The sequence below is a fragment of the Ictidomys tridecemlineatus genome, chromosome 2 (assembly GCF_052094955.1).
Source record: "Ictidomys tridecemlineatus isolate mIctTri1 chromosome 2, mIctTri1.hap1, whole genome shotgun sequence".
NCBI lineage: Eukaryota > Metazoa > Chordata > Mammalia > Rodentia > Sciuridae > Ictidomys > Ictidomys tridecemlineatus.
In genome coordinates, this window is record NC_135478.1 from 28,122,466 (window position 1) to 28,141,646 (window position 19,181).

At 36.2% G+C, this 19,181-nt stretch overlaps 1 protein-coding gene across 14 annotated transcripts in view; it reads right to left on the reverse strand.

The window, feature by feature from the left end:
* The window catches only part of Fbxl2 (F-box and leucine rich repeat protein 2), a 138,606-nt gene that overhangs the window by 102,887 nt on the left and 16,538 nt on the right, over window positions 1–19,181 (reverse strand). Inside the window, exon 1 of one of the 14 annotated variants that reach the window (XM_078038221.1) lies at window positions 17,201–17,219. The exons of the other annotated variants lie outside the window; for them this stretch is intronic. The gene's annotated coding sequence lies outside the window, so the exon portion shown is untranslated. Of the gene's footprint in view, window positions 1–17,200; window positions 17,220–19,181 lie in introns of those variants that run through there. 14 annotated transcript variants of the gene reach the window in all.

Here is a 19,181-nt window from a genome sequence, read left to right on the forward strand (position 1 = left end):
TCATTATAGATACCATATACCACAATTTAACATTCATCTATTGCTGGACATTTGGAGTTTTGCATTTTGGCTATTGTGAATAATGCTGCTCTGAATATTTGTGTACAAGTATTTGCTGTAGTTTTTCATTGTTTAGGATATACACTAGTCCCCACTTATCCATGTTTTTGCTTTCTGTGGTTTCAACTGTGGTAGACTGCACTCTGAAAATATTAAATGAAAAATTCAAGAAATAAACAATTTGTAAGTTTTAAATTATATGCCATTATGAGCAGTATGATGAAATCTCATGCCATTCCACTTCATCCTGTCCTAGGACATGGGTCATCCCTTTGTCCAACATATACACATCATACATGCTACCTGCCTAGTTATCTGGGCAGCATCTTGGTTATCAAATCTCGGTGATCAGAATGACTGCAGTATTACAGTGCCTCTGTTCAAGTAACCCTATTTTACTTAATAGTGCTACCAATGTACAAGAGTAGAGAAGCTGGCAATTTGCTTATGCTGAAAAGAAGCTGTAAATTTCTTCTTTTAAGTGTTATCTCACATTTTCACAAGAAGAATGAGCACAGCAAAAGAGATCTTGAGAGAGATCACATTCACATAATTTTTATTATTGTATAATTCATTTTACCATTAGTACTGTTAATCTCTTACTATGCCTAATTTAAAAATTAAATTTTATCACATGTTTGTATGTTCTTATGGTTTAGATCTGAGCTGCCCCCAAATATTGCTCATGTGAGAAACAATGCAAGTAAGTTTAGAGGTGAAATTACTGGACTATGAGACCCTTAACCTAATCAGTGCATTAATACACTTGAATGCATTAACTGGGTGGTGACTGCAGGCGGGTAGGTTATGGCTGGAGGAGGCGGGTTGCTAGGGGTGTGCTTTTGGGGTATATAACTTGGCCCTGGTGAGCCGAGCTTAGTATCTGTCTGCTTCCTGATTATTAGGTCCTGAGCTGCCTTCCTCTGCCACACTCTTCCACCACCATGTCCTGCTTCATCTCAGGCACAGAATAATGGAGCTGGCCATTTATATACTGAGACCCCTGAGACTATGAGTGCCAAATACACTTTCCTTCCTCTAAAATTGTCAAGTCTGTTTGTAACAGAAAAAAAAAAAAACCTGACTGAAATATATGCACAGGAAATAAAAAACCTCATATATGGGGTTCAGTGACCCCATTCTAGGCATCTACTGGGAATTCTGGAATATAAAGAAGGGAACAACTAGAAGAGAAATTTCTAGGTCATATGGTATTTCTATGTTTAACTTTTTGAGGAACTGCTAATGTTTTTTCACAGTGGCTATACCATTATAAAAAGAGTTGTTGTTTTTTTTAAATTATATCTTCATTGTACATAATTTGGCTCAGTAAAGAATTGTAGGTTTTCATCTCTATTGAGACATGGAAAAATTTTTTCCCACTCTTCTATTATTGCTGATGAGAGATTTGTCATTGGTTTAGTTGTTGATGCTTTCAGGAAATTTTAACTCATCTTGTAGATTTATTTAAGACTTCCCAGTCTTTGAAGTTCTGCCATTTCATTTTAATTTATTCATGTATGAACTTATTGATCCTTTTTACTAATTGGTGTGCTTCCACAATTCGAGGCGTCATATTTTCAATTCATTCTGAAAGATTTCAGCCACTATTAGTTCAAGTATTATCCCACCCAAATTCTATATTCTTTATCTAATTTTCCTTTAGAAACAACCTCATTTTCTGAGTTTCTTAAAAACCTATTCTGTTTCTTTATCTTTAATAGCTGTTTAACTCATTTATTCTACTTTAAGGTAGATAATTTTCTTAAATAACTTGTAATATTTATCATGACTTTGTTTTCATATACTCACTGAAGTGAAGAAAGTTTGTGAATCTTATTTTGTAACATACGCCTATAAATTTGTTTTACATTTGATTCTGCCAAGTTTTTCCAAAGGTTTCATCTCTCTAGCATCAGTTTTACATTAATTTCTAAGCTCAGAATTTCAGAACCATCCATATAGAGAACTAGATTTCTTAAGACAAACTATCCTCCTCTGAACCATCCATATATAGAATTAAATCTCTTAAGACAAAGTATCCCGCTTCTCTTCAGAGCCCAGAGCAGAAACAAGGTTTTTGGTTTTTCTGTTAAGTTTTTAAAGTTCCACCTTTAGAGGAAACCTTTATAGGTCAATGCACTAAGAAATTAAATATCCATCCAATTCCTTCACTAGCACATGTTTAAGTCTTCATCTCCTTTATCTTTGCTGACATTAAAATCCATTACTAGCCATTACAGATAATCTGATATCTGGTTTGCTAAGCACTCAGGTATGAGTACACTAAGATTATTTTAATTCTTGAACTGTATATTTATTTTTTCATTTTACTTTTTTGTAGCCATTATTATTATGTATGTTTTCATGCCAGCTCAGTTACAAGGTTATAGGATCCAAATGTCAGGGGTTCTTTTCAAGACAACTAATAGTATGGTATACAGAACAGTCTGCATAGTAGGATAACTACCCTTCTATTACAACAAAGAACATTGAGCTAGTTGATTTTTGTTATTAGATAGGACTTGTAGTCTAGTATTCTGTGAAGCTGAAAGTTTGTACTTTGCTGAACAGAATAAAAATGAAATGCCTTATAATTTATTGGTAGTATGTGAGGATTTGGTGGATTATGAAATAAAATATTCTGCAAATAGTTTTTCTGATTAAAGAGCAATAAACATACAGAGGGAAGAACGTGAAATCTGAATAGGCCTTAGTCGAAGTCTCAGCCCACATATGCCCTTTAAATTCCAAATTTCACATTCTTACCAACTGTGGAATTCTGATTAAGCCATTCAACCTTTGAGCCTCAGGTTTTTTTCATCTATAAAATGAAGATGATTATAACTATTTTACCTATTTCAAAAATATTGTTTTGAGTATCAATTGATGATTATGAAATTTCTACAGTATACTCAAAAAACATTTTCCCTCAAATAATTACTAGTAAATGTTAGATTGAAAGAATGGTGCACACTAAGAACAATATTTTTGGAATGGGTTAACATAAATATCAATATTGTTTCTCCCAAATGAGAGGCAAAACCTTAACAGGACTTCAGAAAAAGTATAGGGATCTTTAATTTGTCACATGAATATCAGTTGTTCTATTTGGGATTGTTGAGTTGAAGATAACAGAAAGCCTCAGAATAAAACAACTTTCAGTATTTTTGTATTTCTACATTTTTTCCATGTCCTGTATCAGCTAGGATAACAAAAAATGATAGGCCCTAGATTCTTCAAAAACACCTACTCAGAGCAATATTTCCAAAGTTGAAATTAGTCTTATTCTTCTATGAAAATGACTAGAGTCTTTACCACATGGATATAGGAGATAAAATTTTTCAAAAGACCATAAAACAATTATTTTACCTAAATGTCAAAGATATTGATGTGGCCTTTAAGTAAATGTTAAATCTAAGGTTTCGGGAGTTTGATTTGGTGCTATTATCAAAAAGGAAAAAAATCTAATGAGTTCTAGGAAATGTTTTGTGAAAGGGCATCTTCAAAGAACTCATCTATGGGATAAATATGCTTATTTTCTCAAATGGATGAGATAAGGAAATGCTGAAATTGAACACCAATTTTTATCCCTAGAGTCTAACTCCATCAAAATTACACAATATAAATAAATCAGCAGAAATTTCATATTAACAGTCATCAAATATTACTTATGAGGTAGGTACTACTGAATTAGCTAATTCAGTGATAAAATTCAAGCTTCCAAATAACAATTATGACTTGTGTCAGCTTTTATGAGTTATCAGCTTCCTAATTCTTTTTTAAATTTATTTATTTATTCTAATTTGTTATATATGACAGCAGAATGCATTTCAATTCATAGTACACATATAGAACACAACTTTTCATGTCTCTGATTGTACACAGAGTCACACCATTCATGTCTTCATACATGTACTAAGGGTAATAATGTCCATCTCATTCCACCATCTTTCTTACCCCCATGCCCCCTTTCTTCCCCTCCCTCCTCTTTGTCCTATCTAAAGTTCCTTCATTCTTCCCATGCTTCCCCCTGCCACATCCCCATTATGGATCAGCATCCTCATATCAGAGAAAACATTTGGCATTCGGTTTTTTTGAATTGGCTTACTTCACTTAGCATAATATTTTCCAACTCCATCCATTTACCTGAAAAATGCCATGATTTTATTCTCTTTTAATGCTCAGTAATATTCCATTGTGTACATGTACCACAGTTTCTTCATTCATTCATCTACTGAAGAATATCTAGGTTGGTTCCACCATTTAGCTATTGTGAATTGTGCTGCTATAAACATTGATGTTGCTGTGTTACTACAGTATGCTGTTTTTAAGTTCTTTGGGTCTAAACTGAGGAGTGGGATAGCTGAGTCAAATGATGGTCCCATTCCAAGTTTTCCAAGGAATCTCCATACTCCTTTCCATATTGGCTGCACCAATTTGCAGTACCAGCAATGTATGGAGTGTGCCTTTCTCCCTATATCCTCATCAACACTTATTGTTGTTTGTAGCTTCCTAATCCTTAAAAGACTTTTCTGTTGAGATCAATGATAACATCAATGAATGTAATATTTTAATAACATATAATGAACTATGTTGAGAAAGGGAAGATTTAGTCAGGTATGGTGGTGCAGGCCTGTAATCCCAGCTACTGAGGAGACAAGGCAGGAGGACTGCAATTTCAAGGACAACCTGGGAAATTTAGGGAGGCCCTGTCTCAAAATAAAAATTTTTAAAAGGGGTGGGGTTGTGGCCTAGTGGTAGAGGGCTTGCCTACCATGCACAAGGTCCTAGTTTCAATCCCCAGTACCACAAAAATAAAAATAAATGGGAGTATAGGGAAGATATGCCACAACTCAATGAACCATACCTTCCAAATGACCAAAACATGTTGCTCTCCAATGAGACTCTCACATAAAAGTAGAAAAGATATCCACCCACTATAGGCGCAGATATCAACAAAGAAACACAAGAAACATGAAAAAACAAGATTACATAACTCTTTCAAAGTTTCATAACTCTTTAGTAACTGAACCCAAGGATATTAAAGAAGAAGAAATGCCAAAAATTTCAAAAGATTGATTTTTTAAATTATCAATTACTTCAAAGAGGACACAAATAAAGAGCAGAATAAATTAAGGAAGACAATACAGGATATGAAAGAACAATTCAGTAAAAAGATAAGTATCCTGAAAAAGTACCAAATAGAAATTTTGGAAAAGCTCAACAAGTCAAATGAAAAACTCAGTTAAAGGCTTCACCAAGGGAGTAGACCAAAAAGAAAAAAGAATATCAGAGCTTGAAAACAAGGTAGAGGCATTATCACATTTAGAAATTAATGAAGAAAAAATAAAAATTACAAACTATGAGACACAATTAAGGGACTGAATCTACAAATAATCAGTTTAGACTAAGTTACAGGCTAAAGGCACAGTAAACCTAGTAAGTAAATAACAACAGGAAATACCTCAAATCTTGGAAAAGATATGATCATTCAGCCAGGGGAAGCATTTAGAATCCCAAACAGACATGACCAGAAAAGAACCTTTCCATGACCACCACATTATGGATAAACTGCTGTGTTAGTCAGCTTTGTGTTGCTATGACCAAAATACTTGACAAGAACAACCTGGAGGAGGTAAAGTTTATTTAGGACTCATGGTTTCAGGGTTCTCAGTCCATAGATGGTCAAATCCATGGCTCTGGGCCCGGGGAGAGATAGCGCATCATGGTAGCAGGGCAGGGTGGAAAAGAGCTGCTTCATTCATGGCAGCCAGGGAGCAGAGAGAGGGAAGGGGGAAGGGGCTACAACAAAGAGCAATCGTTCTGGGCATGTCCCCGGTAACCCACCTCCTCCAGCCATGCCCCACTTGTCTATGGTCACCACCCAGTAAGATCGTTCAAACTAGATGAACTAATTAGATTACAGCTCTCACAATCCAATCATTTTACCTCTGAACATTCCTGCATTAACACAGGAGCTTTCGGGGGACACATCACATCCAAACCATAACAACTGCCAAAAGTACAGAACAAAGAAAGAACTAAAAGCTGCAAAAGAGAAACTCAAGTAACATATAAAAGGCAAATCCAGCATCATAATAGCAGATTTCTCAGAAGAAATCCTAAAGGCCACGAGGGCAAGGAATGATACATTTGAAGGCCTGAAAAACAAAACAAAACAAAAAAAAACTACCAACTATATCCAGTAAAGTTATCCTACAGAATCAAAATACAAATAAAACCCTTCTAAGATAAACTCAAGGAATTCATAACCATAAAAGAAGATATATAAGGGACTCCCACACAGGAAAGAGGAAGCAACAGAGATATAATCATGAGAGCATAGGGGGAAAAATCTTACTAGAAGACTAACAAGCAACTGAGAAAAGGGAAGACTCTAAAATGATTAATTCAGTAAACCACCAAACCTCTAAAATGAATAAGGAAGAAAGAAATGAACAAAGATCATTCAAAAACAAAAGAAAAGGGGATAGGGTTATAGCTCAGTGGCAGAGTGCTTGTCTCGAGCATGTGAGGCACTGGATTTGATCCTCAGCACCACATAAAAATAAATAAAGTAAATAAAGTAAAGATATTGTGTCCATATAAGAAAGAAGAAAAGAAAAAACAACAAAATGACAGGAACCCATACATACCTTTCAATATTAACCCTGAATGTAATTGGTCTTAATTCTCCAATTAGGAGATACAGACTAGCCGATTCAATTAGAAAACCAGAGCCTGCTCTTTGTTTTCTCCAAAATATAGCCTTACCATGAAGAACATACACAAACTGAAAATGAAAGAGGGAAAAATGATATTCCAGTCAAATGGAATCCAAAAGCAAACAGGAGTAGCTATACTCATATCTGACAAAACAGACTTCAGGCCAAAATTGGTCAGAAGAGTTAAAGAAGGTCACACCATACATTGATAAAGGAAGTAACCCACCCATCTATACATACACACACACACACACACACACACACATACACACACTTATGTGTGTATGTGTGTGTATGTGTGTAAAACAATTGTAAATATATATACACTGAATGTCAGAGCACCCGGTTTTATAAAATAAACACTATTGAATAAAAACGGAAAGATGGACCCCAATAAAATAATAGTGGGTGACTTCAATATTCTAATCTCACCCACAGATAGATCATCCATACAACAAACAAGCACCAGAGTTATTTTATACTATAGATCAAATGGACTCAATAAAAATCTACAGAATAGTCCATTCAAGAGTGACAAAATACACATTCTTTCCATCAGCACATAGAACTTTTACAAAATAAATCACATTTTAGGGCATAAAACAAATCATGATAAATATAAAAATAAGATTTTTGTATCTTTTCAGATGATAACAGAACAAAATTAGAAATCAATTCAAGAGAAATTGAGAAATCGAAGAAAACACAGAAATACATTGAAACTGAATAGTAGTACCCTTTTGAATAAGCAATAGCTCACTGAAGAAATTGAGGGGTATGAAGGAGGTACTTAAAAATTCCTAGAGTTAAATAAAATGAAAGCATAACCTACCAGAACCTATGGGACACAATAAAGCAATTTTAAGAGAGCAGTTATAACTATAAGTGCCTCTAATTTTTTTTAAAAAGGATATATCTCAAATAAATAATCTAATGATATATGTCCAGACCTTGGAAAAACAAGAACAAATCAAACCCTAAATCTATAGAAGGACAGAAATAGTAAAGACTGAAGCATAAATAAATGAAACAGAGACCAAAAGAACAATACAAAGGATCAATGAAACAAATAGTGGTTCTAAATAGATAAATTTTTAGCCAAATTAAACAAAAGAAAGGGAAAGAAGACCTAAATAAATAAAGTGAGAGTTGAAAAGTGGTTATTACAACAATCAGATCATTAATAAATATTTTGAAAAATGATATTTCAATAAACTAAAAAACTAGAAATGAACACATTTCTAGACACATGTGACCTGTCAAAATTAAACCAAGAGGATATAAACCTAAATAGATCAATAATAAGCATTGAGATTGAAGCAATAATAAGGTCTTCCAACAAAGAAAAATCCAGGACCAGATGGATTCACTGCTGAATTTTACCAGACTTTAAAGAACTAATATCAATGCTCCTCAAACTATTTTCATAAAATAGAAAGGGAACAAATACTTCCAAACTGTCTACAATGCCAGTATCACCCTGTTACGAAAACCTGATAAGGGCACAACAAAATAAGAAAACCATTGATCAACATCCTGATGAACAAAGATGCAAAAATCCTCAAGAATGAGCTGGGTTTATAGTTCAGTTGGAAGAGTGCTTGCCTAGAATGCACAAGGACCTGGGTTCAATCCCCTGCACTGCAAAAAAAACAAAATAACAACAACAAAACACCAACAAACAAACAAAAAAACCTCAAGAAAATACTTGCAAATTGAATTCAACAATTCATTGAAAAGTTACACCATGATCAAGTTGGTTATATTCCAGGGATACAGAATGGTTTAATATATGAAATTCACTAAATGTAATTCATCATATAAGTAATCAAGGATAGAAATTAACAGTCATTTCAATAGATGCACAAAATGCCTTTGATAAAATTCAACATCCCTTCATAAATAAAAGCCCTAAAGAAACTAGCTATACAAAGATCATACCTCAACATAATAAAAGTTAAGTATGACAAATCCATAGTAAACATCATACTGAATGGGGAAAGACTGAAAGCATTTCCTCTAAAATCAGGAATGAGATAAGAGTGTCTACTCTCACTACTCCTATTCAATATAGTACTTGAAATTTTAGCCATAGCAATCAGGCAAGGGAAAAAATCTTTTTTAAAAAGGAGGAAGTCGAATTATCCCTACTTGCAGATGATATGGTTCTATAGATAGAAAATCTGAAAGAATCCACCAAAATTCTCTAGAACAGATAAACTAATTCAGCAAAATAGAGGAATATAAAATTAGTCTACAAATATCATCAGCTTTTCTACACACTAAAAACAAACCAAGAAATAAATTAGGGAAGCAGTATTATTCACAATAGACTTTAAAATAATAATAATAAGAGGATCCAACATGGTGGCCGGCGAGGAAGCAGCGATTCCAATGTCTCCACTTTAATGGGATCAGAAGGACCCACTGGAACAGCCGCAGCCTACCTACGGAGGAACTTCTAGCAAAATTCCCTTAAGAGGAGAGCAGCCGAGAACTGGTAGGTTTATTGGAAGTGACAGTTTGTCCCAGAGAAGTGGATCTTGGCTGGCCACGCGGGCACAGAGGGTACAGTCCTGCAGCCATCAGCCGCTCTTGCAAGCGGCTCTCCTGGGAGGCCCATCTCTCGCTCTGCGAGCGGCTGCCCCACCCGCCTGGCTCTTAACCACGCGGCCGCAGCTACCCGGCTCTACAGGCGGTTCCACGGCAGGTGCGGGAGTCAAGTCCCGCAGCCAGCACCCGCTTCTGTGACTGGCCAGCACCCGGAGCTGCGTGGCCTGCGCCCCCCCCCCAACCGGCAGGTGGCCTCCACCATCCGGGCTCTCACGGGAGGCCCATCTCTCGCTCTGTGAGCGGCTGCCCGACCCACCTGGCTCTTAACCACTCGGCCGCAGCTACCCGGCTCTACAGGCAGCTCCACGGCGGGTGCAGAAGTCTAGTCCCACAGCCAGCACCCGCTTCTGCAAGCGGCCGGAACCCGGAGCTGCGCGGCCCACCCCACCCGAACCGGCAGGCGGCCTCCACCATCCGGGCTCTCACGGGAGGCCCATCTCTTGCTCCGTGAGCAGCTGCCCCATCCGCCTGGCTCTTAACCACGCAGCCGCAGCTACCCAGCTCCACAGGTGGCTCCACGGCGGGTGCAGGAGTTCAATCCCGCAGCCAGCACCCCCCTCTGCAAGCGGCCAGCATCCGGAGCGGTTCGGCCCACTCCCCCCCCAACCGGCAGGTGGCCTCCACCATCCGGGCTCTCACGGGAGGCCCATCTCTCGCTCTGTGAGCGGCTGCCCCACCCGCCTGGCTCTTAACCACGCGGCCGCAGCTACCTGGCTCCACAGGCGGCGCCACGGCGGGTGCAGAGTCCAGGCTCTCATAGGAGGCCTGGCTCTCGCTCTGCGAGCGGCCGCCACACCCGCCCTGTGAGCGGCCACCCCACCCCCCCCGGCTCTTAACCATGCGGCAGTATGAAAAGACAAGGAAAGAAAGGACCACAAGCAATGCAGGTCAACTCAACTTTAGAAGAGACAATAGCTGCATCAGATGGAATGACAGATAAAGAGTTCAGGATATACATGCTTCAGATGATCTGGAGTCTCAAGGAAGACATGAAACAGCAAAATCAGACAATGAAAGATCACATTGACAAGGAACTACATAAACAAATACAGGAAGCAAAAGATCAATTACACAGGGAGATAGAGGTAATAAAAAACAAACAAATAGAAATCCTAGAAATGCAGGAAGCAATAAACCAACTTAAAAACTCAATTGAGAATACTACCAGCAGAGTAGATCACTTAGAAGATAGAACATCAGACAATGAAGACAAAGTATTTCAACTTGAAAAGAACATAGACAGCTCAGCAAGTCTGCTAAGAAACCATGAGCAGAACATCCAAGAATTATAGGATAATATTAAAAGACCAAACTTAAGAGTCATTGGGATACAGGAAGGCACAGAGCTCTAAACCAAAGGAATAAATAATCTATTCAATGAAATAATATGAGAAAACTTCCCAGACTTGAGGAATGAGAAAGAATCTCAAATCCTAGAGGCCTACAGGACGCCGAATGTGCAAAATCATAAGAGATCCACACCTACACACATTATAATGAAGACGTCCAACATACAGAACAAGGAGAGAATTTTAAAAGCTACAAGAGAAAGGAAGCAGATTACATTTAGGGGTAAACCAATCAGGATAACAGCTGATCTCTCAACACAGACTCTGAAAGCTAGAAGATCCTGGAATAACATATTTCAAACACTGAAAGAAAATGGGTTCCAACCAAGAATTGTGTATCCGGCGAAATTAAGCTTCAGGATGGAAGATGAAATTAAAACCTTCCACGATAAACAAAAGTTAAAAGAATTCGCAGCTAGAAAACCTTCTCTTCAAAAAATCCTTGGCAAAACATTACAGGAAGAGGAAGTAGAAAATAACATTGGAAACCAACATTGGGAGGTAGGACAGTAAAGGGGGGAAAGTAATCAAAGAGGAAAACAAATCAGGTTTAGTAACATTAATAAACAATTATGGCTGGAAGAACAAACCATATCTCAATAATAACCCTAAATGTTAATGGCTTAAACTCACCAATTAAGAGACACAGGCTAGTTGAATGGATCACAAAACAAGACCCAACAATATGCTGCCTACAGGAGATGCATCTGATAGGAAAATATATACATAGACTGAAGATGAAAGGTTGGGAAAAAACATACCACTCATATGGACTGCGGAAACAAGCAGGAGTATCCATACTCATATCTAATAAAATAGATTTCAAGCCAAAGTTAATTAAAAGGGATAAAGAGGGACACTACATACTGCTCAAGGGTACCATACACCAACAAGACATAACAATCATAAATATATATGCCCCAAATAATGGTGCAGCTATGTTCATCAAGCAAATGCTTCTCAAGTTCAAGAGTCTAATAGACCACCATACAATAATCATAGGAGACTTCAACACACCTCTCTCACCACTGGACAGATCTTCCAAACAAAAGTTAAACAAGGAAACTATAGAACTCAATAACACAATCAACAACCTAGACTTAATTGACATATATAGAATATACCACCCAACATCAAGTAGTTACACTTTTTTCTCAGCAGCACATGGATCCTTCTCAAAAATAGATCATATTTTATGTCACAGGGCAACTCTTAGACAACATAAAGGAGTACAGATAATACCATGCATCTTGTCTGATCATAATGGAATGAAACTGAAAATCAATGATAAAAGAAGGAAGGAAAAATCAGGCATCACTTGGAGAATGAACAATAGGTTACTGAATGATCAATGGGTTTTAGAAGACATCAAGGATGAAATTAAAAACTTCTTAGAGTTAAACGAAAACACAGACACAACATAGCGGAATCTATGAGACACATTGAAAGCAGTTCTAAGAGGAAAATTTATTGCTTGGAGTTCATGCCTTAAAAAAAAAAAAAAACAAATAAATGATCTCATACTTCATCTCAAAACCTAGAAAAAGAAGAGCAAAACAACAGCAAAAGAAGTAGAAGGCAAGAAATAATTAAAATCAGAGCTGAAATTAATGAAATCGAAACAAAAGAAACAACTGAAAAAATTGACAAAACTAAAAGCTGGTTCTTTGAAAAAATAAATAAAATCGACAGACCCTTAGCCATGCTAACGAAGAGAAGAAGAGAGAGAACCCAAATTACTAGCATACGTGATGAAAAAGGCAATATCACAACAGACACTTCAGAAATACAGAAGATAATCAGAAATTATTTTGAATCCTTATACTCCAATAAAATAGAAGATAGTGAAGGCATAGATAAATTTCTTAAGTCATATGATCTGCCCAGATTGAGTCAGGAGGATATAGACAACCTAAACAGACCAATAACATTAGAGGAAATAGAAGAAACCATCAAAAGACTACCAACTAAGAAAAGCCCAGGACCGGATGGGTATACAGCAGAGTTTTACAAAACCTTTAGAGAGGAACTAACACCAATACTTTTCAAGCTATTTCAGGAAATAGAAAAAGAGGGAAAACTTCCAAATACATTCTACGAGGCCAACATCACCCTGATGCCTAAACCAGACAAAGACACTTCAAAGAAAGAAAACTACAGACCAATATCTCTAATGAATCTAGATGCAAAAATCCTCAATAAAATTCTGGCGAATCGGATTCAAAAACATATCAAAAAAATTATACACCATGATCAAGTAGGATTCATCCCTGGGATGCAAGGCTGGTTCAATATACGGAAATCAATAAATGTGATTCACCACATCAATAGACTTAAAAATAAGAACCATATGATCATCTCGATAGATGCAGAAAAAGCATTCGACAAAGTACAGCATCCCTTTATGTTCAAAACTCTAGAAAAATCAGGGATAACAGGATCATACCTCAACATTGTAAAAGCAATCTATGATAAGCCACAGGCCAGCATCATTCTGAATGGAGAAAAATTGAAGGCATTCCCTCTAAGATCTGGTACAAGACAGGGATGCCCTGTCTCACCACTTCTGTTCAACATAGTCCTCGAAACACTGGCCAGAGCAATTAGACAGACGAAAGAAATTAAAGGCATAAAAATAGGAAAAGAAGAACTTAAATTATCACTATTTGCAGATGACATGATTATATGCCTAGCAGACCCAAAAGGGTCTACAAAGAAACTATTAGAGCTAATAAATGAATTCAACAAAGTGTCAGGATATAAAATCAACACGCATAAATCAAATGCATTCCTGTATATCAGCGACAAATCCTCTGAAACGGAAATGAGGACAACTACTCCATTCACAATATCCCCCCAAAAAATAAAATACTTGGGAATCAACCTAACAAAAGAGGTGAAAGATTTATACAATGAAAACTACAGAACCCTAAAGAAAGATATAGAAGAAGACCTTAGAAGATGGAAAAACATACCCTGTTCATGGATAGGCAGAACTAACATCATCAAAATGGCGATATTACCAAAAGTTCTTTATAAGTTCAATGCAATGCCAATCAAAATCCCAACAGCATTTCTTGTAGAAATAGATAAAACAATCATGAAATTCATATGGAATAATAAAAGACCCAGAATAGCAAAAACAATGCTAAGCAGGAAGAGCAAATCAGGCGGTATAGCGATACCAGACTTCAAATTATACTACAGAGGAATAGTAACAAAAACAGCGTGGTACTAGTACCAGAACAGGCGGGTGGACCAATGGTACAGAATAGAGGACACAGTAACCAATCCACAAAACTACAACTATCTTATATTTGAACTAACATCATCAAAATGGCGGGCTAAAAGGGGCTAAAAGCATGCAATGGAGGAAGGATAGCATCTTCAACAAATGGTGCTGGGAAAACTGGAAATCCATTTGCATCAAAATGAAACTGAATCCCTTTCTCTCACCATGCACAAAAGTTAACTCAAAATGGATCAAGGAGCTTGATATTAAATCAGAGACACGGCATCTGATAGAAGAAAAAGTTGGCTATGATCTACATACTGTGGGGTCGGGCTCCAAATTCCTCAATAGGACACCCATAGCGCAAGAGTTAACAACTAGAATAAACAAATGAGACATACTCAAACTGAAAAGTTTTTTCTCAGCAAAAGAAACAATAAGAGAGATAAACAGGGAGCCTACATCCTGGGAACAAATCTTTACTCCACACACTTCAGATAGAGCCCTAATATCCAGAGTATACAAAGAACTCAAAAAATTAGACAATAAGATAACAAATAACCCAATCAACAAATGGGCCAAGGACCTGAACAGACACTTCTCAGAGGAGGACATACAATCAATCAATAAGTACATGAAAAAATGCTCACCATCGCTAGCAGTCAGAGAAATGCAAATCAAAACTACCCTAAGATACCATCTCACTCCAGTAAGATTGGCAGCCATCATGAAGTCCAACAACAACAAGTGCTGGAGAGGATGCGGGGGAAAAGGGGTTCATTGTTGGTGGGACTGCAAATTGGTGCAGCCAATTTGGAAAGCAGTATGGAGATTTCTTGGAAAGCTGGGAATGGAACCACCATTTGACCCAGCTATTCCCCTTCTCGGTCTATTCCCTAAAGACCTAATAAGAGCATGCTACAGGGACACTGCTACATCGATGTTCATAGCAGCACAATTCACGATAGCAAGATTGTGGAACCAACCTAGATGCCCTTCAATAGATGAATGGATAAAAAAAATGTGGCATTTATACACAATGGAGTATTACTCTGCATTAAAAAATGACAAAATCATAGAATTTGGAGGGAAATGGATGGCTTTAGAGCAGATTATGCTAAGTGAAGCTAGCCAATCCTTAAAAAACAAATGCCAAATGACTTCTTTGATATAAGGGGAGTAACTAAGGACAGAGTAGGGACGAAGAGCAGGAGAAGAAGATTAACATTAAATAGGGATGAGAGGTGGGAGGGAAAGGGAGAGAGAAGGGAAATTGCAGGGAAAGGGAAGGTGATCCTCAGGGTTATACAAAATTACATACAAGAGGAAGTGAGGGGTAAGGGAAGAATAATACAAGTGGAATAAATGTTTTACAGTTGAGGTGGTCGATAGAGAAGAGGGGAGGGGAGGGGAGGGGAGGGGAGGGGGGATAGTAGAGGATAGGAAAGGCAGCAGAATTCATCAGACACTAGAATGGCAATGTGTAAATCAATGGAAATGTAACTGATGTAACTGACGTGATTCAGCAATCTGTATACGGGGTAAAAATGGAAGTTCATAACCCTTTTGAATCAAATTGTGAAATATGATATATCAAGAAAGATGTAATGTTTTGAACAACCAACAATAAAAAATAATAATAATAATAATAATAATAATAATAATAATAATAATAAACCTAATCAAGGAAATGAAAGATCTATACAATGAAACTTATAGAACATTGAAAAAAGAAAATGAGGACAACACTACATGATGAAAAGACTTCACCTTGTTCATGGAGTGGGAGAACTGATATTGTTGAAATGGCCATACTACCCAAAGTGATTTATGGATTTAATTCAATCCTCATCAAAATACCAATGGCATTCTTCAGAAAACTAAAAAAAAAAAAAATCATAAAGTTCATATGAAAGTACAGAAGGACCTAAATAGCCAAAGCATTCCTAAGCATAAAGAACAAAGCTGGAGACATCACAATACTTGATTTCAAAATATACTATAAAACCACTGTAACAAAGTAACCTGGCATTGGCACACAAAAAGACTGTGGACCAATGGACTAGAACAGAAAACCCAGGAATAAACCCTTTCGTCTATAGCCATTTAAATAATTCTCAAGAAAGGTGCCAAAAATACAAGTTGGAGAAAAGAACCTCCTTAAAAAATAGCACTGAGAAAACTAGGTATTTGCATGTAAAAGAATGAAACTTGATCATTCTTTCTCATCCTGCACACAAATCAACTCAAAATGGATCAAAGAAGGACCTTAATGAAAGACCTAAAACTTTGAAACAACTAGAAGAAAACATTTCAAAATATTAGTATAGGAAGCAGTTTTCTGAATAGGTCTCCAATTGCTTGGGAAATAACAGTAAGAACAGACAAATGGGATGATATCAAACTTAAAAGTTTCTGCACATCAAAGGAAACAATGAATAGAATGAAGAGACAACCTATAGAATGGGGAAAAAAATCTTTGCCAGCTATTCATCTGACAGAGAATTAATATCTAGATACATAAAAAACAAAAACAAAATTTACACTAAAAGAATAAGTAATCCAATCAATGGACAAATGAGCTAAACAGACACTTCTCAAAAGTACAATGACCAATAATTATGTGAAAAATGCTCAACATCTTTAGCCACCAGAAAATACAAATTAAAGCTACATTTAGAGATTGGGATATACATCATGGTAGAACACTTGCCTAGCATGTGGAAGGCCCTGTATTCTATCTTTAGCACCACGAAAATGAACAAACAAAAACTCCATTTAGATTCCATCTCACCCTAGTCAGGATAGCTGTCAGAAGGAAAACAAAAAATAACAAATGCTAGTGAGTATGCAGGGAATGAGGAACTCTTATATGCTACTGGTGGAAATGTAGTTAGTATAGCCATTATGGAAATCAGCATGAAGTTTCCTCAAAAAAACTAAACAGAACCATCATATGATCCAGGGAGTAGTGAAGAAAGAAAGGAGTATTTTTTTTTCTCACTTTTTTTTTTATTGGTTGTTCACAACATTACAAAGCTCTTGACATATCATATTTAAGAAAGGAGTATTTAAGCATAAATTAATGATATTATGAATGAAAATAAGTACAATAGATACTGAAAAAAAAACCTCCTGAGTTAAAAATTTTAAAACTCAGACAAAATGGACAAATTCCTAGAAAAACAAAACTAGGAAAGTGACTCAAGAAGAAATACCTTGAAAAATCCTATTTGGGGCTGAGGTTGTAGCTCAGTGGTAAAGTGCTTGCCTTGCACACATGAGGCCCTGGGTTCGATCCTCAGCACCATATAAAAATAAACAAACAAAGATATTGTGTCCATCTACAACTAAAAAATACATATGTTAAAAAAAGAAAAACCCTATTTGTATCAAATCGTTAATTTCTCACAAAGAACATTCTAGTCTCTCATAACTTTTCAGTTCAATCTGACTTTCAAGGAACATTAAGCCAAGATTTCCAGAGAACAGGAAATAAATGGATATTCCTCAATTTAATTACATAATATTGGTATTAATTCCAAATCTGACATAGACAGCATGAAAAATAAGTTTACAGACTTTAATCATTCAAAAATACACATGCCTTACCAAATATATTGGTACACAGAAAATTAAATAATAAAACATTTGGACTCCAGAAATAGATTCAGATATATAACAGATAGAAAATAGAGGTAATGTTGAAGATCTTTTTAGGAAAGGTTGGAATGTTTGATAAATGAATCTGGGAATATTGATAATTCTTATGGACAGAAAGATAAAAATCGGATTCTTATACATATAAGATCCATATCATAGCTATTAAAAACTAAAAAATGGAGCCAGGTGTGGTGGTGCATGCCTGTAATCCAAGTGGCTTGGGAGGCTGAGGCAAGAAGATTGCAAGTTCAAGGCCAGACTCAGCAACTTAGTGAGGCCCTAATTAACTCAGTGAGACCCTATCTCTAATACAGAAAGGGATTGGGGAATGTGCCTCGGTGGTTAATTGTCCCTGGGTTCAATTCCTAGTACAAAAAAAAAAAATCTGAAAATCAAAACCATAATTTTTCAGCTTTCAGAAGAAAACCGTTCTCAGAATAGGGAGGAAGTTCCTTAACAAAGCACAAAAAAAAAACACTAAGTATAAAAGAAAAGACTGATGGAGAAAATACTTGCCAAATAAACATTAATATCACTTCAAAGGCCAGGTACCATGGCAAACGCCTGTAATCTCAGCAGCTCAGGAGGCTGAGGCAGGAGGATTGTGAGTTCAAAGCCAGCCTCAACAACTTAGCTAGGCCCTAAGCAACTCAGTAAGACTCTGTTTCAAAATAAAATACAAAAAAGGGCTGGGGATATGGCTCAATGGCTAAGCACCCCTGGGTTCAATTCTCAGTACCAAAAAAATAAAAAATATCAATACAAAAACTGTATTGAGAATATAAAGAACTTCTGCAAATAAATAAGAAACAGGTAACTCAACAGAAGAAAGACAAACACACACACACACACACAAAAAAAACCCATACATTTTGCCTAAGAAGAAATACATAAGACTAATAAATATATGAACAGATGTTTAACATTACTGGAATTCTGGGAAATTCAAAACAAAAACACAACCACTTTTTTGGCACAAATTAGGTATATGACAACAATCGAGCATTGGAAAGAATGTCATTAACTTGAATCTCTTATCCATTGTTTATATGAATGTAAACTGGTAAGACCACTTTGGAGAAAAATTAATATTACTTTATATAAAAAGTTAAATACTTGTATAGAGAAAAAAATAATATTACTTTATAAAATTAAATATTTGTATAACCTATAATCAACCTACTCCTAGAAAAAATGTGTACTTATAGACCAGGAGACATTGACAAGGTCATTTATAGCAACACTGCTCTTACTAGCAAAACACTGGAAACAACACACGTAATCATTAAAAGGGAAAACAATAAGTAGATTCTGGTATATTCACACAATAGATTACACAGCAATAAAAATGAATAATAGTTAAACAGAGCAACATAGATCACTTTGAGAAAAATAATTTTTCAGAGAAAAACAATTCTCAGAAGATATCATACACATCTTTTACAAAGTAAACAGACAAAAGTAAATATATCAGTAAAAATATATCGAAAATAAAATTTTTCAAGAAAGGAATCAAACATACAAATTACTTGATAA